General features: G+C 46.7%; 1 protein-coding gene across 9 annotated transcripts in view; it reads left to right on the plus strand.

Annotated features, from left to right (window-relative positions):
- The window catches only part of SETD5 (SET domain containing 5), a 351,936-nt gene that overhangs the window by 48,149 nt on the left and 276,349 nt on the right, over nt 1-27,438 (plus strand). For 8 of the 9 annotated variants that reach the window (XM_085624253.1, XM_085624258.1, XM_085624255.1 and 5 more), the window contains exon 2: nt 23,443-23,501. The exons of the other annotated variant lie outside the window; for it this stretch is intronic. The gene's annotated coding sequence lies outside the window, so the exon portion shown is untranslated. The remainder of the gene's footprint in view (nt 1-23,442; nt 23,502-27,438) is intronic. 9 annotated transcript variants of the gene reach the window in all.

A 27,438-nucleotide genomic window follows, 5' to 3' on the forward strand; every position in this document is an offset into this window, starting at 1 on the left:
TTTACAAATACTTTGCACGCTTCCAGGGCATGTTTTTCAAATGTTTATTTAAACGCGAATTGTTTTCCCCGTCAACTAATGTTTAATACTCCAACTGGCCCATCATCAGGGTCTCACAAGATCGCAGCAAATGGATAAACGGGTAAATAAGTGCATTTCTCTGTCATTTAAGTTCAAAGGGCCTGCTTTACACAAGAACTAGATAGCGGTCATCGTTGGTATGCTTTAGAAAGTGCCCAATTATTAAAGAGCCTAGACTAATTGTTAAATGGAATAACATCTTTCTCCATTTGCACATCGAGCACCAAAATTAGAGCACTATTAAACTGCATGGTAACATGGAGAGAGGATGTGGCCTTACGGCCAGAGCGGTCGACTTTGAAGTTGGGGAAGCAGGTTTGAGCCTCGGCGTCGGTTCAGCATCCTGTGATTCTGTGCAAATCACTTAATCTCCCTGTGCCTAGCAAAAATGAATGTGTCCTTGTGTGTAATGTAACTGGTGCTCATTTAAAGCGCTCCAATACCTTCTAGTCGAGTTTGCGTTCTATACATCTACAAAAAACAAATAGGACACGGATTGCTTTGAGGTTTTTAGTTCAATTTAAAGTTGTAATATGAGCGCCTTCTCTTGACCATTGATCAAAAAAATCCTCTTACTATTGTTAACCGACATATTTCTAAAAATTCCAGTTTCTGTCGAACTTTGTTCCATTATTTTAAAAATACAAATAGACCCTTTAAAAAAATAGCTTTATTTGGTATTTTGTAATATTTGAGACTCGACCAATAAATCCATTTGGATTCATTAGGGCGTAATTCCAGTTCTTTGTCACCTAGGCAGTAACCTATCAATTGGGCATTAAATAATGTAAATCGCAAATGTAGTAACCACTTTAAAAAAACAAAAATAATAATTTTCACAGTTTGTCTCATCATTATTAAACATTTTGATACAAATACGCACATAATAAATTTGTTTGCTTCCTACCTAAGAGAGCATCGCTGCACATCTATGACCATTTACCCCATCCCCTACCGCTGTTAAGTAATAATGCAAACAGGGCGCATTGGCATAAACTGCTCTGGCCACAAATAAATACTCCTACATGTACCAGCTGTAAGATGGCATCCTGCCGCCTCTTGTCTGTAGAGCTTGTGTCAGACACAAAATACCTTAAGTAGATAGTCCATCTTGTAACAACTAACGAGCCCATCACCATTGACAACAATAAATGTGATTGTTGGCAAGATGTGAGCTTAAATCTGTTTGAGGTTAACAGTAAATGTTTAATCACCCAGAATAATGTGCGGCATGGCTATATACTTATAAGGTCCCAAAGTCGAGACCTAGTGGTTATGCCAATGCTTGTTTCACAGGGCAGCACTCTAATTAGAAGGGATATCTCTATTTCATGCAACGGTTAATCCCAAGAGGTCTCCATGTTTACCTTTGTAGCTGGCTTACTGGGTGCTGATGGCGTGGCGAAGGGAGCCCAGGGTATGTGGACGAGCACTGTCTAGATGTAGAGATGGGCTGCACTTGTGGATGTTAGTAAGTCTCACAAGTTCCATGTTGCAGCACACTTGTGCGCAGTGCTCTGTTCTTCAGAATGTGTGTGTCCTGCACAGATTGGGGGTCCTTCAGAACTGTAGGTTATTGAGAGAAAGGACAGTATTTTGGAATAGTAAATGTCGGGCCATAGAAGGGCCTAGACCGTACGTGTAGACTGTACCCCGGAGCCCTTTGACTGTAAAAAGATTGGCCAAAGGCCCCATGATAACTAGAAGACCGGGAGGGCAACAGGATAAGGAGTGAGGACCCCGTGTTTGTGATTTTAATGGAACAGATTATGCTGGTGGGTCGGCGCCCTCATGTATTGATGCAATATCCTAGTTGCCCTCAATTATTGTTGGAACAGAATTTGTTGGGAGGGCCTGGAGCCCCTGTTATGGATGAGCAGGATATGCTGGAAGGCTCTGGTGCCCCCTGGTATGGATGAGCAGGACATGCTGGAAGGCACTGGTGCCCCCTGTTATGGATGGAACAGGACATGCCGGAAGGCACTGGGGCCCCTGTTATGGATGAAACAGGACATGCTGGAAGGCTCTGGTGCCTCCTGTTATGAATGAGCAGATTATGCTGGAAGGCACTGGTGCCCCCCGTTATGGATGGAACAGGACAGACATGCTGGAAGGCACTGGTGCCCCCCGTTATGGATGGAACAGGACAGACATGCTGGAAGGCACTGGGGCCCCTGTCATGGATGGAATAGGACGTTCTGGAAGGCACTGGGCCCCCTGTTAAGGATGGAACAGGATATGCTGGAAGGCCCTGGTGCCCCCTTTCATGGGTGAGCAGGATATGATGGAAGGCACTGGGGCCCCTGTTATGGATGGAACAGGACATGCAGGAAGATACTGGGGCCCCTGTTATGGATGGAACAGGACATGCTGGAAGGCACTGGGCCCCTGTTATGGATGGAATAAGACCTGCTGGAAGGCCCTGATGCCCCCTGTTGTAGATGGAACAGGATAGGCTGGAAGGCACTGGTGCCCCCTGTTATGGATGGAACAGGACATGCTGGAAGGCCCTGATGCCCCTGTTACGGATGGAACAGGATATGCTGGAAGGCACTGGGGGCCCCTGTTACGGATGGAACAGGATATATTGGAAGGCCCTGGTGCCCCTGTTATGGATGGAACAGGACGTGCTGGAAGGCACTGGGGCCCCCTGTTATGGATGGAACAGGATGTGCTGGAAGGCCCTGGTGCCCCCTGTCATGGGTGAGCAGGATATGCTGGAAGGCACTGGGCCCCCTGTTATGGATGGAACAGGACATGCTGGAAGGCACTGGTGCCCCCTGTTATGGATGGAACAGGACATGCTGGAAGGCCCTGATGCCCCTGTTACGGATGGAACAGGATATGCTGGAAGGCACTGGGGCCCCTGTTAGGATGGAACAGGATATATTGGAAGGCCCTGGTGCCCCCGTTATGGATGGAACAGGACGTGCTGGAAGGCACTGGGGCCCCCTGTTATGGATGGCACAGGATGTGCTGGAAGGCCCTGGTGCCCCCTGTCATGGGTGAGCAGGATATGCTGGAAGGCACTGGGCCCCCTGTTATGGATGGAACAGGACATGCTGGAAGGCACTGGGGCCCCTGTTATGGATGGAACAGGACATGCTGGAAGGCACTGGGGCACCCTAATATGGATGGAACAGGACATGCTGGAAGGCACTGGGGCCCCTGTTATGGATGGAACAGGACATGCTGGAAGACACTGGGGCCCCTGTTATGGATTGAACAGGACATGCTGGAAGGCATTGGTGCCCCCGTTATGGATGGAACAGGACGTGCTTGAAGGCCCTGGTGCCCCCTGTCATGGGTGAGCAGGATATGATGGAAGGCACTGGGGCCCTGTTATGGATGGAACAGGACATGCTGGAAGGCACTGGGGCCCCTGTTATGGATGGAACAGGACATGCTGGAAGACACTGGGGCCCCTGTTATGGATGGAACAGGACATGCTGGAAGGCACTGGGGCCCCTGTTATGGATGGAACAGGACATGCTGGAAGACACTGGGGCCCCTGTTATGGATGGAACAGGACATGCTGGAAGGCACTGGGCCCCATGTTATGGATGGAACAGGACATGCTGGAAGGCACTGGTGCCCCCTGTTATGGATGAGCAAGATATGCTGGAAGGCCCTGGTGCCCCCTGTTATGGATGGAATAAGACATGCTCGAAGGCATCGGGGTCCCCTGTTATGGATGGAACAGGATGTGATGGAAGGCACTGGGGCCCCTGTCATGGATGAGCAGGATATGCTGGAAGGCACTGGGGCCCCCTGTTATGGATGGAACAGGACATGCCTGAAGGCACTGGGGCCCCTGTTATGCCCCTGTTATGGATGGAACAGGATATATTGGAAGGCCCTGGTGCCCCGTTATGGATGAGCAGGATATGCTGGAAGGCACTGGGGCCCCTGTTATGGGTGAGCAGGATATGCTGGAAGGCACTGGGGCCCCTGTTATGGGTGAGCAGGATATGCTGGCAGGCCCTGGTGCCCCCTGTTATGGATGGAATAAGACCTGCTGGAAGGCCCTGGGGCCCCCTGTTATGGATGGAACAGGACGTGCTGAACGGCACTGGGGCCCCCTGTTATGGATGGAACAGGACGTGCTGGAAGGCACTGGGGCCCCTGTTATTGATGGATCAGGACATGCTGGAAGGCCCAGATGCCCCCTGTTATGGATGGAACAGGACATGCTGGAAGGCACTGGGGCCCCTGTTATGGATGGAACAGGACGTGCTGGAAGGCACTGGGGCCCCTGTTATGGATGGAACAGGACATGCTGGAAGGCACTGTTGCTCCCTGTTATGGATGGAACAGGACATGCTGGAAGGCACTGGTGCCCCTGTCATGGATGGGACAGGAAGTGCTGGAAGGCACTGGGGCCCCTGTCATGGATGGGACAGGAAGTGCTGGAAGGCACTGGGGCCCCTGTTACGGATGGAACAGGACATGCTGGAAGGCACTGGGGCCCCTGTTATGGATGGAACAGGACATGCTGGAAGGCACTGGGGCCCCTGTTATGGATGGAACAGGACATGCTGGAAGGCACTGGGGCCCCTGTCATGGATGGGACAGGAAGTGCTGGAAGGCACTGGGGCCCCTGTAATGGATGGAACAGGACATGCTGGAAGGTACTGGGGCCCCTGTTATGGATGGAACAGGACATGCTGGAAGGCACTGGGGCCCCTGCTATGGATGGAACAGGACATGCTGGAAGGCACTGGGGCCCCTGTCATGGATGGGACAGGAAGTGCTGGAAGGCACTGGGGCCCCTGTCATGGATGGGACAGGAAGTGCTGGAAGGCACTGGGGCCCCTGTTACGGATGGAACAGGACATGCTGGAAGGCCCTGGTGCCCCCTGTTATGGATGGAACAGGATATGCTTGGATGTCCCGGTGCCCTCTTTTTGGGGAACCTGGATATGTCGGAGGACACGGTGCCCTTTGATTTAGGGAGCTGGATATGTTTGGCCCTATGCCCTCTATTATTGAGGGAGCTGGGTATGCTGGAGTCCCCGGTGCCCTCTTTTGCGGGAGCTCGATATGTTTGAGGGCCCTATGCCCTCTATTATTGGGGGAACCTGGATATGCCGGAGTGCCCAGTGCCCTCTATTATTGAGGGTGCTGGAGGTCCCGATGCCCTCTGTTGAGGGAGCTGCCTTTGCCTGAGGGCCCGATGCCCTCTGTTGTTGAGGGAGCTGCCTATGCCCGAGGGCCCCACACCCTCCGCTCCATCACTGATGGAACAGGATATGCCTTCGGGGCGCCTGGGCTCCAGGCCCTCCATTATTGATGGAACAGGATACTCTGGGAGGAAGGGCGCTGTATCCTCGCAGGAGCCGGCCCTCTGTCTGCAGTCGAGCTGCTGCTCCGGTTGCATCATCCGTCCGAGGCCTGCCAGCTCTTGAGCCCTGTACAAAGGCCCTCGCCTCGGATGCGCCCTCCCTCCCTCCCGGTCCCTCCTTCCTGTGCAGGGGGAGGGGTTGAATGGCACTGAAAGCCTCACCTTTGTTTGGAGGGCTCCCAGCTCTGCTTTCTCGAAGTGCAGCTGCTTCCTCCACAGCCTGTCTTCTGCGAGGGTTTTTTTTCTTAAACTGAACCGGTGCTGGAATTGGGTAAAATGTACTCCGTAGCCCATCAGTTGGGGTAGGGGCCAACAGACATGCGGCTGGATTCTAAAATGTGTCTCGGGGTTAAGACACCTGTGGCCGCCATCTTTGAGGGGATAAGGATAAGGGTAAGATGTCTCGGGTCATTCATGCACTGCTGGCGAGATCTGTTTGTTCACAATAAAGTAGCACCGCGGGTTGATGTTCCCGTTCCCAAGCCAGTCGTAAAACATGCAGGTCACAGGTTTGATTTTATGTAGGTAGGTTATTGCTTCACTGCTTTTGACACACAGATCCTCGTTACTTACAGTTCATATGTTGCATCCTTCAAATATAGCACACCGAGCTATGAAACGGCCTCGAGGAGCTGCATGCAAAGTGCCTGAACCTAAACAGTTTTATTGTTCTATCTGACAATATTCTAAGGTTGTTAGGGTTCCTTTGGCCTATTAAATTAGTACAGAGAACCCCAAATACCGTGATACTTTTTAAACTCTGACCATGCGCTCTTAACATCCAGTGCCTACTACTAAGGACAATACGTGCCTCCTACACCTTGTATCTGTGATTCCCTAATGTACCATATATTGTGCATTGATGTACACACTTGCATCATCGTCTCTGTATAGTGTGGGATTTAAAGCGCTTTGGCACCCTATTGTTTTCTGGATGAGGGGCTCTATTGAACAAGCATTTGCAATGCAATCGGTCTCGCCTTTGGGACCGTATATGTATTTAGCTATGCAGCACATTAGCCTGGGTGCTGATTAATCTACTGTTCTTTAACATCGAGGGAAGACAATTTCTATGGACTGGAAGAATCTTTGTCCATCTGTATTTTATGTGTGTTTCTGGATTCCAGTGAGTTGTTTATTTCTGTAGAGTAGACTGGGTACTTTAGAGTGATTGCAGCACCCATTATGTTAAAGTTCACGGCTATGTTTGGTTAGGAGGTGCTGTGCTGAGAGTACTACAGTTAATGCCCAGCCATTAGCAGCCGTCATAGTTGATCCTAAAACGAGCTTTAATCCTTTATTACTGCTCAACGCCAGGGTAGGTCCGTGTTCTGCACACACCCTGCCGCCTTGAGCCCCCTCCACCGAGCCGAGTCCATGGCAATGCCCCCCACCACCCCCAAGTCTGCCAGTTTAGGAGGTGTAGGGGGCAGCAACTGAAGCAGTCTACCTCTTGAAATATCACTCTTGTTGTTTTTTTTCTTTTTTATATGAATCCAAACGGTTCTAGACAGGTGCATTTGCCACAAATGTAACTTTTTCCGCAGCTTCTGTCTGGAAGTCCCCCCTACCTCCCTACACAAGCACCGCTGGCCAGTAGTAGGCTAAGGGCTGCACCGCTGTCGGGACTGGGCCCACCCAGGCACGCTGAGGGAAGTATCGAGGGCTGTTGTAGGGAGACCGGACGGGTCTGGTTGGACTTAGAGGAAGGGAGAGACCTGAGAAGGGAGGAAAGAAACAGAAAATAAGGGAGCGGGGATGAACGCGAGGAGGTAAAGAGGTGAAAAGAAGAATAAAGGAGGGTCTGGGGAGGGCAGGACGAACAGAGGGCGAAGTGCAGTGTACGCGGCTCACTCGATGTACGCACTTCCACCAATGCGTAAACGTTCGAAAGCATTGGAAACAGGAGGGGGAGGGTACAGCTACCCAATGAAAGGACACGCTGTATCAACATCAGAAGAATGATGGGCTTAGCCTACCCTGCTGGGATTCAAAGTTATCGGCTTCAGACCGACCCAGAAACGAGTAGTAGTCGACAGTGGCTGAAGGGAAAAGATTGAGACTGAGGGGTGGGGGTGATGAGAGCTGGGGGAGAGGGGGGCTTTTGGAGTGTGTAAGTGAAGGGCTGAAAGGGAGGACCCAGAAGGGAAAGAAAGAAGTGCCGAAGCGAGGAGAGTGAAGAAAGGGGAGGGGGGAGGAGGCGACGGAGAGCCAAGGGTTGAAAGAACAAGAAAAACAAGTGCGGTGAAAGCAAATCGCGCAGCAAATCGTAATTAAATAAACAAGCGTTGTCCTCAGCGAGCCCTAAAAGCTGTCTCCACGCCATTGTGGGAATGAAAAAAAAGTGCTTACCGAGTAATTAGAAGACAGTGTCACGCTGCGGAGTAAAAGATCCAGTCCCCGGTGTGCGGGGCCAAAAGTGGACAAGGCGGTAACCAGGAGGGACTAAGAAGCCTCCTTTTCAATCGTGAGCCAGCGTTTAGCATGGAAGAGGACACCAGCGAATGAAAAAGATGGGCCGGGCTTCAAGTCCGCTTCTGAAACCGAATTGATTGCAAGAAGCCCTCGCAGAGCGGGCAGCGCTTGCGTGCTGCAACGCCAGGCGAGACCTAAAATTGATGAAATAGTAAGTGGTATTTCTATCCTGGTTTGGGTGACTGCTCATACAGGCCGTTGCATCTGACACTGTTACACTGCAAGCATCTCATATTGGAGAATTAACAAACCATCTTTCTTGTGCTTGTGAAGTAGTCATGAGCTGTGTCAGTTTCCCTCGCATCTAGTTATCCGGCCGCTGGATAGCTCCCACCCAAAATGACTACTCCTTTAAATCAGGCCTTTGTTTGGGCCCCTTCACTGGCCGCAGATTGCTGTTGGGAACGGAAAGCAGACAAGAACCAGGGTCTGTTGATGTCCCAATGTCGATAAATTCAGCATATGTTACTGGGCTCAGCCCGGTTTCTGTTCAGTAATAGGTGTCTGCTCCGGCGGGATCCCCTTGGTTTCTGCTCTGAACAGGGCCCGGGGCAGCGGGTCTGACTGAAGGCCGCGCTCTGAGCTCCCTTGTTTGCCCTTCAGTTAGAACTGCAAGGAGCCTCCCCGTGACTGAGATTAGAGCCCGCTGTCACTCCTACCACCTTTTTAATCCTCTTCAGAGAGCACTTCTCTCTTCAGCTGTCTTAAGACGTTAAACTACTAGCAACACTCGCCGTTCACATATTGCAGGCTCCACCTTTACTGTCCTTTTGCATGTAATCAGATTCCAGCCCACCAGTCCATGGGTTTGGATTTATCAACTGTAATAAATGATGTCATACAGCATGGCATGCATGATGTAATATGTCCTGTCGGAAGCAGTGCATGGTGGGAGTGAAAGTCATAATTGTTGATTTTCAGAATTTTTTAATACGGTTCTACATCCTTCTTTTGAGTTCAAATTGTTAATGTTGTCAATGACTTATTCACCTTTCTATGACATAACCTTAGATTTTTTTTTCAGTGAATTACTAGGTTTTTTTTCAACGTTAAGTAATATTTTGTTTGCAAACGTGTAAAGCCAATACCCCTCATCCCCCCTGCCATGTCTTCGGCCACGTGCGGCAGGGGTAGGCTGCAGGGTCTGGCCTATGGCCCAATGCTTCTTCCAACCCCCTGCAGGTGGCCAGCCAGCCCCTTGATGCACAGTTGCCCGCAGGCCATAATCTGTGCCCCCTACCCCCACCGAGCTAAACCCACGCTGTGCACTGCCTTTGTTGATGTAGGGTTGGCATTTGTATTAAAGGGAGGGGGATGCAGCACCCCTCTCCAAACTTAATACGCCAGTAAACCCCGTCTCTCTGGGCAAAAATCAATCAAAATATGGGAGGGGCAGCAATGCCTCCCTCCTCGAGCCTCATGAGTCCCCAGTGACTCCATCCCACGGGGCCAAATTTAATTAAAGGGGAGAGGGGCCACGGGGTCCCCCTTCCCGATCCTCAATAGGCCCTGGGGACCCTATCCCTGGGGACACATTTACTACAAAAGGGCAAGCCCAAGCCTATTTTGACCCCGGGGAACCCATTCCCCGGGTCCTCCATTATGTGAGAGCCCCAGTGCTCACCCGGGGTACCCACTAACCTAAACTTTTGAGGCGGGGGTGAGGTGGCGGGCGATAGTCCCAGGGTCCCCGAGGTCGCAGCAGCTTCCCCGCATGGTGCGGGAGCTGGCATTGCTTCTGCTTGAAGGGAGCAACTATCTATGCTTACTGCCTGCTGACGGGGTCAATATGTGCGGGCAGCGAAATCGAAGACAATGCTGCTCCCAGCCAGCTAAAGCATTTAGAAAACGGCACAGTAAGTAAGCCGGCCCAGGGGGATGGGGACCTTCCCAGTACAGGAACAGCCATATTGACCCAAAAAGTCAAAGGTATAAATCTTGGAAGGGCCCCATATGATCTCTGGGGAGGTGGCTCATGGCAGTAATCAAGGTGGTGTGTAGCATGGGGATGGTGAGGCAGGATACGCACTCCAATGTGGATATCTGTTAGAGAGAGGAGTTACTCTTCGCACACAACCACCCACATCTCCTAGAAATACTAGCTGGGGCTCAGCTAATTCAAATCATTGACCTAGTCGAGACTCCTAGATCAAGAAACTGCCTTGAAGAAAAAGATCAACTCTTAAATGATAGTTGGGGGAGCAGAGAAGCTTTGGCTAGCAGTTACACCATCTATGTGACTAGGCATTGACGCTCCACCAGTGTACATTACGTTTTAATATAATATGCCAGAGCAATTGGTAAAGCAAGTACATAACAAGCCAACTTTCTGAGGATGTACCCGTTATATTACGGTTGAAGCCGTTAGGAATAAACAAACTCTGTCCTCGTTGGACTTTAGATAGAATATTAATGCTGGAACCTTCAATTGTTTCTAAAGTTCACCAGGTAATGGTGGACTTTTTTAACGCAAAGTAAGCTCCACAGATGTCTGATTGATAAGGGGGCCCATAAATCATATATTAAGTGCTGCCTGATGGATATTGTACTATGTGCCCAGGCCAGAGGAAAAAAACACAACCAGAGAGGTCTCTAAAAATTATGCTTTAAGTGATAGAAATCAAGAAAAGCAGATATGTTGTACGACTCATTAAGGCTAAAATCTAATTTGAAGCCATGTTGAATTTTGTTAGAAAAAGAGACGCCATCAAAATTTCAAATTTTTTAATATGGCTGTATTATAAAAAATCACACCAGATGCAATATTTGACCTTATTTTTTGCATTAAATAGCACCTAAAAAACCATGTAATTAAAGACATTCGCTAACCAGTACAAGTACTTTATTCATAGCTGTCTGTCATAGTGCTTGAGTAGTATGTATAATCTCATATATAAGATTTGTGACGTGTAATTACATCCGTCCTGTCAAAGGTGACGTCAGCAGCATTGCCTCTGTGTGTGAGCTATGGATGGCGGCCCTAACCATTATTTGTAAATTGATGTGATTTTTGGGGGAATGGCTGACCGTTGACAATAAAGAATTACCAGCACGAGACAACGGGAGCCTGTGTCTGTTCGTCCAAACCCAGGAGATTTACGAGTAGAGATGCATTGATAGATCGATCTCCCTCTCTCTCTCTCTCTCTCTCTCTCTCTCTCTCTCTCTCTCTCTCTCTCTACCTCTCTACCCTCTCTCTCCACCTCTCTCTCTCCACCTCTCTCTCTCCATCTCTCTCTCTCTCTATATATATATATATATATATATATTTCTCTCTCTATATATATATATATATATCTATATATATCTATATCTTTCTCTGTATCATAGCTACTTCAGACAAAGTGTCCCAGTACCGAAGGTTTAACTCCCGGAGGTGAAAAACGTAGCTATTAGGTTTATGCAAAACAGTGATTCTGTCAACCTGTCGTAATTGAAGGGGTTGAGTTCCACAGCTTGGCTGCTAAGTTGCTGATGGAGCTCCCCCCAATGCGAACTCTTTATCGTGGGGATCAGTCAGCGAGGCTCCTTGCGGCAGAGTAAGGCTTGATGCAAGTAGGGAGGCCCCTTGTTTGTGAAGGCCATGTGACAGTAGCACAGGGCTTCAAAAGGAAGTTTCTTCTTCAGTGGTAGTCAGTGCAGCACCCAAAGGGTCCCATCTAGGGTAAGTTCAGCAGCAGAATTCTGCACACGCTGAAGTCGCATCAGTCGGGATTGTGATACTCCTTGGTGCAAAACAGTGCAGTTGTCCAGCCTGGATGGAACCGGTGCATGGATTACTGTGTTTCTAGAGGGTTACGGTCCGAGGTGAATTTGTTTGTACATTTTTTTTTTTTTTTTTTTTTTAGTTTCTAAAATCCCACAGCGTTTTACCTGCCAAACCTGTGATCTGGCTGTGAAATGTGAGCTTCACATTCAATCATATGCCTAGGTTCTTGACCCTAGGCTTTGGGGGACTAAGAGGGCCATGTTTGTGTGTGTATATATAGTTTTTTGTGCAACCTAAGGAGCTTTTCAAAGCAGGTGCAGGAAGTGTGAAATAATGAAACAAGGTAGATCGTTATGAAGGGGAAAGAGAAGGATCTCTTTTCACTTTGTGGCTCATCTTTTAGGACTCCATTTAAAGGCACATACTTTATTGCCTCACATTAAAGAAAGTCTGGGGTTGGTGTTGCCTGGACTTGAGAGTGAGCTACCCTTGCAACCTGAAAGTTGGGCAATGAGATCCTGCTAAGTCCTAGCCACCTAGCTGTGCATGGGCACTCGCTGTCCGTATGACAGTGAGGATTATTTGTAGAGGTCACCAGACACTATCTGGCTTCGTACCTCCCGCCAGGCTCTAGTACATTCCTGGCAGTCTCCATGGGCGCCACCCTATAACCTACTCTTCATTTGTGCCTCAGGTTGTTAGAGAGAGTGACTGGAGGTGATTCACTCCAGCTCTGCTGAGTTAGATGCAGCCTGTGCATGGCCATGATTGAAGGTTGTGTACAGCCCCGTTAGGTTTCTCCTGACCCATGATAGAAAAATATTCATAAGTCTAAACTGCATACATTTTACAAGGATCTACTTGTTTTTCACTTTCCCTTTCCACTTCCTAAGGAATAATTTTTCGTCTCAGTGGACAAAATAAAACTGTTTCCTCTTAAGTTTTGTAATATGTTGGTGTGAATGAACGCCGTCCTTTCTTTGGTGTTACCATTCATTTGTTGCACAAGTTTTTCTTGCGTGAGCTGCCCCATGGGCTGCTACCCTGATGGCCCCATGGGCTGCTACCCTGATGGCCCCATGGGCTGCTACCCTGATGGCCCAACATGCCATGGGCTAGGTTTTTGGAGGGGCGAAAGGGAACAAAGGATGGCTTTGTGGGTCTAATCAAAGTGTGAGAATTACCAACCTAGTTTTGCTGAGGATCAGACAAATGTCATTCATCATGTAATTCAAGGATCTCGCCAGCGAGCACCAATTTTCAGCAGGCAGATTGTTGGCATCATTATTAGAAGTGACTGTTACTCTGAAAATGCCATCGAGACTCCGTTTACCTTGGAATGAAGTAGACTGATATGGTCCACGTTCATTGATCTCTGGTCTGTTGGCATGTCCATTAAAATAGGGCTGTTGAGGACACTAGATTAGATCGTTCTCAGGGTTGCAGTCTAGGTACTGCAACCCTTCACTAAAAAGCTTGTGCAAAGATGAGTGGATGCTGTTTGAGGGGTGCTACAATGCTGCAGTAGAGAAAGTGTTGGTCAGCTCGAAAAATTGCAAGTGAACTGATTAGTTGGCATTTTGTAGTGCCAACAATGACACCTCAAGTCTACTTTGGAACGCTTTAGACTGCTGCTTACACGTTTACTGGGATTATGGGTTGCTTCTAAAGGTTCACATCGAGTGTAGATTTGGCTCATAGATCCTTTAAAGGAAGGTGGATTCCACTGTCTGCTGGTGTAGTAGTTTTGTAGTTAGTACGAATTTGGCTTCTGAGTTATGGTCGGTGTGAGGCTGGTGAAGGGTGGGAGGCCTGAATATTTGTTAGGAGTTGACCATTCAGTCTTGGTTTCTTCTAATCCTCGCTGGTTTAAAAATGCCTTTCTGAGTAATTCTGTTATCACCAACTACAGGGGTAATCTGTAAAAGCATCCTCTTCTTGAAATGTTAGCTTTATACCAATATCTGAACTGGCCAGGTTTACCTTGAGGTTGAATCCCATCTGAGAATTCCCTTGAGAATTGGAGTTGAAGGATCCCTTTTGAGAGTGTTCTCCTTGGATTTTGCTTCTTGTTGGTATATTGGTTTTTCGTGTCTGAAAGCCCCGTATCTGCAAGACTGAAAGACCGAATCATCGGCCCTCCTTTAAATTTTAGGACTGTTACGAACAATACCTGCCCAGTATCTGATTTGACTTGGAGTGCTAAAACCAAATCTCGATAAAGCCAAATGTTTCTCCATTTTCAAGTCTGTTTTTTGTCTATGTTGTCCCTATCAGATGTTTTCAAAGCCTGTCTCCTTTACATTGGTAACCTTTTATATTTCATTAATGCCATTTCATTTACCAAAAAAGGCTATTGATTGCCTCGCACATGATTGTTGTAGCAGATGGCATGACATAGGTTTTAGGCGTGTGGGTCTTGTATTCAAAATTGCTCATTCTATGAAAGGTTTTGCCTTGGGACACTGACTGTTTAGGGGTCTGTGCCAGGCGTTGGATTGAAGGTACGAGTTATTCAAATGGCAGTGAGAGGTTAGCGCTGCACTAGTGCGTCAATTGCAGTGAGAGGTTAGCGCTGTACTAGTGCGTCAATGGCAGTGAGAGGTTAGCGCTGCACTAGTGAGTGTTGGATCTTGGGTTCTAGTACTGGCCTGGTGGAGACGCTGCTACAGCCAGTCTGTTCCCCAATTTAAGCTAGTCCGGAGTCCCCCGTATTCTAAATTAGCTATGTGTGCATGGTGAGTTCACCCTGATTTCTAGCGCGGTATTGGAGGAGATGATGATGCAGCCAGTTCGCGCCATAGTTTGGTGAATTTGGCCCTGACTTCCACGATGTTTTTATACAATAGCTCTTTTCTGGTGTGTTGGTGTCCTCTAAGAAAATGAATATGTAAATAATGCTACAAAAATTATGCGTCTACTATACTTAGTCTTTCATAGCCCTCTGCATCCATTTGTCCGTTACATTTTTCTTCCACCCCTACATCATGGTGCTGTGGGGCAGCCCAATTCAGTTATTGCTAACTTCACTGTGATTAACTACGCTCTGCTCTTTCACAAGGAGCACATCTACACGCAAATTAGTTTGCTTCAGTGCCAGACCCTACTACGGCAATGTGTGCTTTTGATATCAAAGTAGCATTTCTTAGTCTTTTTTTAAATTTTTTTTAAATAGAATGAGTGCCTGGCCGCTTTCCCAGTAGAAAAGTTTTGTAAAATTCATGACAAGACAAACACGAGCAGACCTGTTGGCTTTGCCAGTGCTTGTTTTCTTTTGCATACATGCCTTTTTAGACGTGGCTTGAAAGTGCAGATGCTGCTTTATTTTAGGTGTTCTTAGGTGATCATTCGAAAAAGCTTCAACAATCACTGCTGAGAATTGGGTCTTTAGATCTGCCTACGTGTTGATTTCTTAACTACGTTTGATTGGGCAGAAGGTACACTTTGTTCCTTGTTGGGAAGCGAATGCTTAGTGCAGTGGACCTGGATTGATTATGGTGACAAGCCAGCGATGCGATATGCAGTATGTCAGATGTCATAGGTATGATCTGTAAATGAATAGTTGAGGCAGGAGGTTGGACTTCTCTTTAAGCTAAGCAGCCTTTCATGGTGTGTTATGTTGGTTCATTTGCCTTGTTGGCAAGTTTATGCGGAATACAAGAGGCTTTGAGAAGGTTATGATAACAAGCCAAAAGTAAAGCATATAGGCCTGATTGGTTCTTTGGGAAAAGTAATATCAAATGCCCATGCGTCTCTTCTGTTTATTAAACAAAGGAAGTAGGCATATCTTATGGAAAGTATATGTTGAAGCCATTGGCTTGTTAGTGATCACTGTGATAAAACCAGTAGGTGGGTACTTCTTTGAATGTTTCAGATTACCGAAAAGGCAAGACTGTTGCTGATTATGCCATCTGACAAACCCTGGAGGTAGAAGGTTTGCACTTTGATAACCCATGTTAGGCTCTATCTGAAGAGGTTCCCGTTTTGGCAACCACTTTTGTAATAATTTTAATTTTTCAAACTCTGCCTAGTGGCTTCCGTGTGATATGGGTTACGCTCTGTACAGGAGGCCAGTCCCAATTTAGTTTAGATACAATCCAGCGATAGCCTATAAGGCTGATTAGTTAATTAGGTATTGTAAAGCGCGGGTATGTAGTGCGCTTTACAAATGATTGATTGATTGATTGATTAGTTTAAAAAGGACAGGTTCCATAGCACTGGATTGTTCATTATGAAAATTAATGTAAAAGACGGTAGGCCTGATGTGTCGCAATAAGCATAGGTTGAAGCCAACAGCCCTTCGAGGATGGGTGTTTGACACTGGTGAAGCCAGTCAATTGGTGTTTATTTACTTTGGAATCTCACAGGTTAGTTTAGTCGGAAAAGAGTGTTGCTGATGGTTACCCCTCTGACAAACTGATAAGAATATTTACAATTTGAATATCTTTGTTAGGCCAACCCATTGGGAAAAGTAAGGCCAACCCATTGGGAAAAGTAAGTTCGTTTGCCATGTGTCTGCTTTGTTTATTATGAAACACTATGCCAAAGGCAGTAGGCCTGACTTATTTATTGTGAAAAACGTGTTAAAGCTAATAAGTCTTTATGGGTGTGTTCATACTCTGTGATAACATCTGTTGAGATATATTTTCTTACATGGCATCTCTCAGATGGCCAAAGCAGACAAGTGTATTTGTTACCCCCCTCACAAACAGATTTTCTTAAAAGGGATCATATATAGTTTTGCCAATTGTGATCTTGTACATATTTCTAATTTTACGTATACAATTTTGCAACGTGTATTAACATACTCTTTAGATATGGCCTGCAAGCTTTAGCTGGTTTCCAGGGTTTTGTAATCCCAGAAATTATTAAAACATGCATGCATATAGAGGAGATTTGGATCATCCTTTTTCAATGATTGGTCTATTCTGGTGTCAGTAACATTCTTTTTCCGCCCATGTCCGCATATGGGATTGGGACAGCAGCTCTCTTCAGCATACAACTCTATTGCCCTTTGAGTGACAGCAGTTTTTCTGATCACATATGTCCATCCGCCTGAAATTGAGTGTTCTTAACTGCCATGGCTTGTGCGCCAATCTTTTTATTTTCCAAGGTCTCCTTATATGGGTTACCTTTAATCACTTTACTTTTATTTTGTATTTACTTTTTGGGGAGCTCGGAACTCCCCAGGCAGAGCTACAGAGCTACTTGATTGCTGCTCGTTTTAGCTGTAGTCCACTGCATACCTCACGACTGTTGCTTCTATACTGGGCTGCCATATCGTAATAGTTTTGTCCAGAGTTTATCGTTTTTTATGATCCTAAGAAGGCCCTCCTATTTAAAACTGGATTCCCATCTGGGATCGTTTTAGCTATGCTACTTCATGCACAGCATCATTCTAAGATGGCTACCCCTGCCATGCTTTAAAAAAATAAAAATAATTCTACTTTTCATTGCTCGCCATGTTTGTGCTAGCATTGTTTGTTTGTTTCTTTCTCCTTTTAATATTTTAATAATCTTGTAGATGCCTGTTTGTTTGTGTGGGTGAGTGCAAGAATGAGTCAAGTGTTCGCTAAATGGATGCATGAATGGAAGGATGAGTGTCTGTGTATGTATTATATTGAAACAAATATATATATCTTACTTCTCCCCAAGTGAGGCGCTGAAACGCTTACCTACACAGGTAGTACGCTACACTGTGTAGGATGTGTGGATGGAATTATGTCTTTGTTTTGATCCTGTGTTGGAAGTGTTTCCATGTCATGTGTGATGACCACCAAAGTGCGGCTATCGTGTTAGGCGACGCCGGCGACGCCGTGTGTCGGATGAAGTGAGAGCGCTAGCCACACAGGTTATGGTTTTCAGTAGCTGGCAGCTTTGAGCGGCTCTGCAGGTCCCTTATGGTATTTATTTTCATAGTCGGTTGCTGCATTAGGTCCATTTTGAGATGATTTTTTTTTTTTAATTGTCAAATAAAGTTTATGGTCCTGAGCGGGCATAGGCTGGAGGGAGACCTGGATCAGCAAACTGCTGGGATGGACTTTCCTGCTATGATCCCAGGTCTGATGCTATTGTGAGGAGACAAAAGCGATCATAACAGTTAGCTAGTTTGGTGGACTAAATAAAACGCCTCTGTTTGACAGCAGCATGTGGCAGAGTGCCTAAACTCACCAGTGACTGAAGAGGCAATATCAGTTTCAAGGCAGACATATTGGCATTGCCAGCGCTGGTTTGTTTTACTTCCTGGATTAGTACCGTGTGAGTGCTCATGCACGCAGAAGCCAGAAAAGGGACTGAGTCCGCCAGTGGTCTTCTGTGAGGGGGAATGGTTCATATGTAGCTGTTTTTCAATGAGAGTCTAAATATCAAAGTTGTCCATGGTCTTGTAAGCCTTTTCCACTTTCCGATTCCAAGCTATCTTTTTTTAGCTACCTTTTCTATAAAATGTCTTCAGATCACCGTTGAACCTATATCTCATATGACTTTAGGGAATGTCTGACAGGTGCCCCAGGTAAGCAAACCAAGAAAAGACAACCATTGCATTATTTTCTGGAAACAATGTCTGGGCAATCCTTTAGGCCCTTGCCTCCCTTCTAACCTGAACCCCCGCCCCATACTCACCCACCCATACACACCACAAGCAGACGTGCCCTGGACCATACGTTTCACAGGGTTTGTGGACATGTGTAACCTTACAAAGAGCTCCATTAAGCACTATAAACAGAGCTGTAAGGACAAGCCAGGGCTCTGTGTGGCCCCTACTTCAGGTAATGCTGTGACCAATGGGACATGCTCCTCGCTCACCTCTATTGTTAGTGTTCTGGGGCAAATTTGTTGCACGTTTGACTGATCACAATGCAGTTACCCTAACAGTGCAGATGTCCTTTCCAGTTGATATACTTCAAATACCTTCAACGTGATGCATATGCACCTGTCTTTATTTTGGGAATTTGTGGGGTGCGTCATACGCTAGTGCTGCCTACTTGAGATGACTGACATTCTCACAGTTCTCTCTAACAACATGCGCACTGCACTAGATCTGGAACTTAACAGGAAGGCCCTAACAAAAACCATATTAATTGACCCATTTCCTGACTGAGTGCAGCCCACATAGCACCAGCACACATGGTGAGTAGCCACAGCACGTTTTGAACCCACATGGTCTAGTCCCGAAAGGCATGCAGGTACACTTGGTCTCTTTCCCCACAAAGAGCTGCCTCTTGGATGCGGTCATACACAAAGAACTACCACTTCGAGAAACGGTCCTGGTGGAGATATCCAAATCAGAGGATCCTTATGCAGCATAAAAGCGGTTTCTATATTACTGCATATGTGTAATCGAGACCATGACAAGATGGCGGCTGTTTGTGATGCTTGGAAGGCTCAACAGCAGAAAGTTATCTACCTGTGATCACAATGAAGCCCTGGCAGGCTGCTTTCGTGTCTGAGCAGGACAGTGAGAAGCATCATTATCTTGCTCCTTCAGGTTTCCCTTCCCTATTCCAGGGTAGTACTTTGTCCTTGTTGACGTAGGAAAAACCCCTTTGGCATCAACTAGGGGAGGCACGGCCTGGGCGTGAGCAAGATAATATTGAGAAGCCAAAATGGAAACTGGGCAAACTGTGTTTTTGAGGCTGGCAGATCACTGTGTGACTTTACGAGCCATAATTGCAGAACCTGTAGATGCGTTCATGACCCTTTAGGCATGGAAGCTGGGTTCTCCTGTTGAACTTCAAGCACTGGCAGCAACATGAGAGATCACGGTCTCAGTTACGAAAGGAGACCTTTCTCACACCCTTCCGTATTTTGGGCATTCATTAAGGAATTCTGAGCTGCAGAAATGACCAGCATGCCACAAAAGGATTCCTTCATCGAATTGAGGCTGTTCGCATCATCTGCAAGCCGTGACCGTAGAGAAGGCTTGCAAGGAGAGACCGCCTATGCCGTTCTTTGTTGGGGAAGCATGGATAATTCCTTCGTCTCAACTATACGAGCTCTTCAGCCCTCACCTGCAACAACAGACGTAGAGCCGCACAAGCGCAACCCCTCCAAACGTGCTCCGCCCACCTACCCCCACTCTATGCGAACCCCACACCAGCTCTCCTACTTGTAGTTGCCTTGCGGTTTCCACTGGGAGCTTGGCCATGCCTTTCAGTAATGGTTTATGACTCACTGGGCTGGTGGTTACCTAGAATGACTGCAGTTCATGACGTCAGGGACCATGCACTCTGTATTCCCGGATGGCCAATTGATGTGGTCGTAGTAACCCTGTGAAAAAATTAGATTTTTGTCCTTTGAACAATGTGCCACTGAAATAAAATAAAATAAAATGCCACCATATACTTGCGATAAAAATGTTAAATACAAAATGCATATTTTTCAATAGAACTTACTGGTGTTTCCCAGCAGGCACCATTCTTTTTCCTGTAGCTTCAGTCTTTCGTTGGCACCGCAGTCTGCTGTACATCTGCAGTGCCCCTCGCCCCCTCCCCAGTAGAATTACAGGTGTGCTTCGGTTTCGCAGAAGCCCCCAGAGATTTATCGTGTCTGCAAGCCTTTCTCTCTCCGCCTCCCACAAAATTCATCAGCTCGGCTCCTGCATATCTTGGCCCCTGGCTGCATCAAGCGTCAGGCTGGGGTCTCTCTGATTTATATCGTATATTGTGGCAGGAGGGGGGTGGGGTGTTGGTGGTGAGGAGGGAGAGGAAATGGGCAGAGAGGGAGATAAAGATTGGGTGAAGGTAATCACAGTAGGCTATTACGATTGATGTGTGCGTGCACACACATATATCTTTATACACACATATACTTACACACACACCTATATATATATTCTCTCTCTCTCTCTCTCTCTCTCTCCCTCTCTCCCTCTCTCCCTCTCTCCCTCTCTCCCTCACTCCCTCACTCCCTCACTCCCTCTCTCCCCCTCCCCCCCCCCCATATGGCCCGAAAGCGCACTCAACAGCCGATGATAATTGAAGTGGAAACCAATATATATACACACACACATGCATGCACTGAAACTGTTAGTTAGGTGTGATAAACAGTTCTTTTTGTTTCAAGGAAGAAAAAACCTTAGAAATTCACTGGACAAAAAACAAAGGTTAAAATTGCATTATAGTTGGGTAAGTTTGTCAGCGAAAACATTACCGTTTTGAATAAAAAAAAAAATTACCAGTTATAGTTAGCATTGCTAACTATAACTTGCGCCCATGCCATTTACTGCTTATGACCTCACGCATGACATCAGTCATGACCTGTTCTATGACATCAACTATGACATCACTGATATCTCTAATTACATAATTGAGATTATCCTAGCTTCTTTTGTATACTATGCTCTATAAACAGCTATAGCATTAGAGCTATGAAAGTAAGCGCAAAAGGACTCTGAATAATATGATATTATTTCTGCTATCATACATACAACCCCCACAGGTAAAGCATACTTGTGTTATGTGCACCATTGACCCGATAACATACACTGCATGGGTAGCGAAGTTCATATTGACTATGAACCACAGATGAAAGGTAACCTATCCTGCACACTTTGTTCAGTCCTCAATGTCATTTGAGATTTCATCAGTGATGTCAGAACATGTCTGTATTGTTGTCATGTGAGGTCGTTAGCAGTGCATGTTGGGCATGCAAGTTATAGTCAGCGCTGCTAAGTATAACTAGTAAAACATTTTTTTTAGTAGTTCAAAATGTTAATGTCACTGACAAATTCACCAATCTATAAAGTTGCTTTAACCTTTGTTTCTTTTGTTAATTTCTAAGTTAAAAAAAAAAGACCTTTTTAATCACACTTACTATAGCGTTACTTTAACCTTTCTTTTTTTCTTTTAGTGAATTTCTAGGGCTTTTAACGTAAAGTAATAATTAGCATGCGGCCAGCCCTATGCTGCGCACGGCCTTTGGCCATGTGCGGTGGGGGGCTGACCACATAGTCTAGCCATAGGGATCCCCTTTCCCAGGCCCCCTTTTTTCTTTTTTAAACGGGAAGGAGGCCGTATGGCCCGGGGGTCCCCATCCCAGGGCCATTAATATATTTTAAAGGGCAGGGGGGGCTGTGTGGCCTCAATCCTCATTTGGCACTGGGGATCCCATCCCCCAGGCCCTTATTTATTTTTAAGGGAGGGGGGGGGGCGTGTGGCCTCCCCTCCGAGCCTTGTTAGGCCGTGTGAACCCCATCCAGGGACACTTCTCTCAAAGTGGAGGGTGGACACCCAGCTCCCTCCCCAAGCCTTGTTATACCATAGTAACCCAATTGACCGGGGCCCTCACTAAAAAATAAAGGGAAGGGGGCCAATACTGCCCAGTTCCCTGAGTCTTGTTAGGCCCTCGGGACCCTATCCCTTTGGTTCATTTATGTACATAAAATGGATGATGGGGGGGGGGGGGGCGTGTGGCCCCTCTCCCCGAACGACTGATGCCCCCCTCCCCCTGTGCTTTTTTTTTTTTTTTACCAGGCCGCAGCTGGGGCCTCAAGTGCCCCGCGGCCTCAGCCGGCTCCCCGCATGCAGGGATAGCCGGCATTGCTCCCACCTGGAGGGAGCAGCTACTAATGCTGCTCCCTCCGGGTGGGATCAGTATTTCGATCTGTTTCCCAGGCCCGCTTCAGTGCAGGCATGACAATGGATCAAAAGTATGGTCCCATTGGCCAAAAGCATTTTCAAAGCTCGCTCCTGTTGGGAGCAGACTTTGTGTTAGCACTGCTTTGCAGGTGTTTTGAAAATGCCCACCCCTCCCCCAAGTGGCAGCAGACGCTGGTTTCCCTGCTCGCTCCGGTGCAGGCAGGGAAACCGCTATATCCCAGGATTGGGCTCCCCGGGGCATAGCTGGTGTGCCGGTCTTGGGGAATAGAGTCCTTGGGGCCATTAATGGGGAAAAAAAAGCCACAATCTGCGGACGCAGATATAGCTTCATGCCAAATGTGGTTTAATTCCATAAACCAGTTTTTGCAGTAGCCAATTTTAGGGTAGTCTGTCAAAAACAAATGAAGATTTTGCATTTTGGGCCCCACTTGATGGATGACCGCCGAAACGTTCCATGCACAAAGTAGTCAGAAAGTATCAGCTTTTTGGAAAGTGTTATGGAGATTCGTCAAATGGTTCCAAAGTCATTGGCAACAAAGTAAGAGGGCAGCAAACTTGACGTGAAAGCTGGGGACAGGATAAAGCTAATTTATAGCTTGACTCCTTTAATATTGTGAACATCTTCACTGGGTAGTTGGAGAGAGAGGTTTTGTGTTGGAGGGAGACGGTGCCTAATATAGGAAAATACTCTCGCAGTCTGATGCCTGAAAGGCACATTTTTTTAAACAAAACACTACTAACCAAGTGGGGTGGTTATGTAAGGAGGGCTTTACAATGCGATCATAACTTCAGTTCCCTGCTATGAAAATGTTTCATGTTTTTAGGATATCTGATGCTGGGGTTGTTCACCTGCATTTTAAAATAACTTTTGTCCTTGCGATCTACATACAAAAGGAGGAGTGATCATGGGATTGCGCGGGGGAGTCATGAGAAGCACACGGTGACAGATCACAACACTGGGCATGGAATGCTATTTTAACCTTTGGTTTTTTTTCCAGTGTGTATATCTATCTATAGATCTATCTATCCATCGATCCTTAAGGGAAGCTGTGAAGCACCCAATGGTTATAAAACAGGAGATGGTTTATTTAGCAGCTCAGCACCACGTGATGTCGAGGCCCATATAATGCAGGTGTTTGTGTTTGAGGTGGCCGAGCAAAAGTGTTACTATCAGACTAATTATTCTCCCATTTTTGTGTGCAATCCTCACTTTCATTTGTTCCATCTTTTGTCAGATTTCCAAGAACACACAAGATAGACAATCGGAAGTTCACAACAACTGGCCAGTGTAAAGGTAATCAATAAGCAACCAGCGCCTCATGCTTTGTGTGCCTGTGTCCATTGAACGTCTGGTGTATGCAGCTGGTCGTGAGACCCTTTAAGGGTGGCTAGATGACCCTATTCTGATAGCAGCACGTCTTTCTGTGTAGACATGGAGAACGAAGGCTTGAACAGAGGGGAGGTGGGGTGATTTGGTTTAGACAGCTAAGGGGCTTAGTTCAAGTATGGTGAGCAGAGACGGGCTGCTTAGTGGTTGGTCCCCAGATTTAGCGCTGTCTGATAAATCACATAGAAAGAACAGGGCAGTCGACCTATCTGGCTGCCAGCAGAGCGCCGAGTCTTGCGAAGTATTGATTGAGAAGGAGGTGGGAGGGCGGTTCTCTCTGCTGGTGTCGGTAGCCAGACTGCAGATAACCAGCTGTGGACAGAAGGAACAGAGCAGTGATCGATGGAAAGCAAGAAGGCACCATACAGGGTGCAGAACATGCGTATGAGACCCAAAATGGAAGCGCGTAGGGTAACAGCCATTTCCTAGACCCTGGCATGTGGAGCAGGGCTCTGCCGTGTTGGACTGAAGAAATGCACATACTCTCACTCATCTGTAATTTGTCAGAAATAATACAATTCATATTGATGTTTCCCTCTTAATTCATTCATCTAGGGTCTAATGAGAGCTAGTTTCTGCTCTATATTCATTTTCCTTCTATGATCCCATATCCTGTGATAAAAGTGTAGTGTAATGAATGTGTGACCAGGATTCTAAGTACCACTTATGAGAATAAGCTGCTGGGCCTTCTTTTATGTGAGTATCTTCTGTGCTTACTAATGGCACTAACCATGATTGGCTGGTTTAGGGCAGCATCCATGTGTCGGTGAAAGGTAGGCCTTGCGCTTGGCAGTGTTTCGCAGGTAGGTGGACGGATTTCCCCCCCCCCCCCCCCTTGTTTACATAGTACAGCGAGTAGAGATGGTAACTAAGGAGTTCCACTCCAGCTCTTGCAGTCAATGGCACAAGCAGAGTATCTTGTGTCCTCCCCAAGGAGTGCTGCAGGTGGAACAGCCGCTTTCCTTAAATCCCAGAGGATTTGTAATGATACTGCTAATTCCATTGGTAGACGAGGGATGAGCTTTGCGTGATCTTTTCAGTATTGCTAGGACTTTCATGATCCTGAAAGGAAATTCTGCTGCTTCTTTGTGCTAAAATCTCTTTGCGCGTTAATGTGCAACCAGGAAGAAAGGCTCTGTGTCGATCCTCTAAAAACCCAGGTCTTTGACCTCGTTTGTACTTTGTTCAATTCCTCTGCTACCAACCAGTTGTGGCGATGGTCAAGGACTGCAGGCCTGCATTCACTTCTTTAACTGGTTCAAGATGAAGTTTCTGCCCCCCTTCTCTTAGTTCTTCTCTAGAATTTTTATGGCAAGTTTCCATCTTGCATCCTCCTCCGATTCTCTCCCCAAACCACCCCAAACACAACTTGAGACAGTAATAAAGTATAACGTTCCTCACAATTTTGTAAAACTTTGTTCTGCTATTCATACTTCATGTTTATTTGCCGTTGATGTAATCTTTTTGCTCAGTTTGCTGCCTCTGTTTCATGCTGCTTTAAACAAACTTTTAGGAGTTGTTTCTCAGGACCTTTCCATATCTGATCCTTCTTCACCGTGCCTAGATATCGAGGCAGTGCTAGTCATGGCTGCTTCTGTTTTGGCAACATTGAAAGCTGTTCCAGGTAAGAGGGGCTTGTTGGAAAAGAAATGCTAGGCTCCCTTCTCAGCCCTAGACTGTGCCTTCCAGGGGCATTAGCCCACTTTAAATGTGTGTCTTAATGTTTAGTCCGCGGAAGGAAAAGGCATCACAACCTCCCTGCTGATCACTCTCATTGCTCAGGTTGACCCAGCACATTTTAACGCAGAGTCCCTCCTTTGTCTAAACTGTGTGGCTGGAAGATAAATCCGCAGATGGCTTGTTCCCATTCAGTGCAATGTTATGGACTGGAGCAATTGAGAGTTGCAGATGTACTTTGCAAACCTTAGTTTGAACGCAATTTTAAGTAATCTTTGTCCACATTGAGCTTCTTGCTAAAAGCTTCAAGAGAGGCAGGGAAGTCTCGCATAGGAGCCCGCAGTGTGCGGCAACCACTTGTCCCAAAATGCTTCTACCTTTGCAGATTGTGAAATTGTGATCCTGAATCCTCTTCACCGGAGTAGCGTCTAGCTTCAGCTTTTGATCTTCCACCTCTGTTCCCTCGATTGCTGACCCGTGTCATCTCCTGACCTTAATCCAGGAGTAGGTGAGTATCTAGTTTTCCGTAGCTCCATATGAAATGCAAGTTTCCCTTTCCTCAGACGAGGCTTTATTCTGAACCTCAGTGTAATAACGTTGGAACATTAGCAGTCCCTTTGGATGTTGCTAATTGAAAGTGGAACAGCTAACATCATATGAAGCAGGCGAGCAAATGTCTGAATCCAGAAAATTCATCATGCGTCAAAACTGCTCCTTACTGGTAAGTAACCATTTTGTCTTGCAGCATGATTCCTTTTCTGGATTCACATGCTGTGCATCTGATTACGTAGCAGTCTTTCCTTGCCTAGGAAGGATGGGTTGCAATGTGGGTGAATTAACCAACAGGTGTTGTAGTGCTTTTTGTCCCCCCTTTGCTTCTTTGTTCAAATGGATGTTCTCACAGTAGTGTTTAGGGAATGTATGTGGGGATGCCGGAGTCGCAGCCAGGCAGATGTCGGCAAGTGGTACGTTTACTAAAAATGCCAGGGTTGCATCCTTCTTTTTGGTTGAGTGCACCCTAGGGAATGCCGGTACGGTCTTCCCTGCCCTTGCATATCGCCTACTTCCATGTCTCCTGCGCTAGTTTTCACAGTGGGAGCAACTTTGTTCCCCCTTGCTTGTTGAGGTAGAACTTATTTGTTGTGTTATGAGTGTCCGTTCCTTTACATGCCCCTGCAGAGCTTTCAAAGCTAGGAAGACTGTCTTTAGTTCCGGATAGTTTGTTTTTCACGATTTCCACAGAAGTCCGGAGACCTCTGATCTTAAGATTCCCCGTATGCGCTCCCCAACCCTAGTTGGACGCATCCGTTATGGTCACTGTGGGAGCTGGTAGCTTGAAAGCTCTCCCTATTCTTGCGTGTGTTGGGTTCCACCATTCTATCTCCTTCTAAATCCTTGATGTGACAACCACTAGATCCTCCCAGCTCTCCATCATCTCATGCAGATTTATTTCTGTATGTGTCGCATGTGTAGTCTTGCATGTGGTATGAGGGGAATCCATGAAGCCATCATTCCCATCAGCTTCATAACAGTCCTCACTGTCAGAGACTGTCTCTTCTGGCAGAGGAGCGCTTGCTCTGCTATTACTGACTGGTAGTGACGTCTTTTTGTTCTTTATGATAAACCCTTGGTTTTGGAGCATTCTGGTGACTGCCCATCTCTGTGGCATTTTTGTTTCGAGTTTCCTTTACTAGCCAGTCATCCAGGTATTGGTAGACCTGTATACCCTTTCTTCATAGGATAGGCATTTTGTGAACACCCTTGGTGGATTTTATCCCAGGGGATAGCGCTCTGAATTGGTAGGACACTCCGTCTACGCTGATTCTGAGGTATTTCTTGTGCCTTTGGGTCATTTGTAAATGAAGATAGGCCTCTTTTAGGTCTAACGTGGCCACAGGGTCTCCTCTTCTTTGGAGGGGCATCACTTCTTGCAATGTTGTCATTTTGAAATGTTGCGTTCGTACAAACCTATTTAGATACCAGAGGTCTAGGATCTGTCTCAGATATAGATATTGATATAGTGACTTTCAAAAAGCCCGCTTTATTAGGCTTATTCATAATTTCTTCTGACCATTACAACATACAGGACGGGGTTCTGGGTCGGTCCTGTTCCACAATTGGCTGACTCATAATCTCCTTCAGAGTCTGAGACTGAGCAAGGTTTAAA

This window comes from Triturus cristatus, chromosome 9 (genome assembly GCF_964204655.1).
Source record: "Triturus cristatus chromosome 9, aTriCri1.1, whole genome shotgun sequence".
NCBI lineage: Eukaryota > Metazoa > Chordata > Amphibia > Caudata > Salamandridae > Triturus > Triturus cristatus.